Raw genomic sequence first — 267 nt, 5'->3', positions numbered from 1 at the left:
TTCAACTTTGAACGCGTATTACAGCAATATACATAAGAGCACAGGAATGTATCTATACTTGCTGGATTCCCCAAACATTCATCTTTCATATGCATATATTGTATTCATTCTATCTATTATAGTTTTCGAGTAAATCAATTAAATGTGAAAACACTGCTTTTTCGAACGTTTTCATTTCAATTTTTCAAATTTGAACGCGTATTACAGCAACATGAACAAGAGCACAGTAATATATGAATACGTGCTACATTCTCCAAACATTCAGCT

The sequence above is a fragment of the Nicrophorus vespilloides genome, unplaced genomic scaffold (assembly GCF_001412225.1).
Source record: "Nicrophorus vespilloides isolate i.1.1-1 unplaced genomic scaffold, Nicve_v1.0, whole genome shotgun sequence".
In the NCBI taxonomy this organism is placed as follows: domain Eukaryota; kingdom Metazoa; phylum Arthropoda; class Insecta; order Coleoptera; family Silphidae; genus Nicrophorus; species Nicrophorus vespilloides.
The sequence above is the reverse complement of the archived record's forward strand: the minus strand, read 5'-3'. Positions refer to the sequence as shown.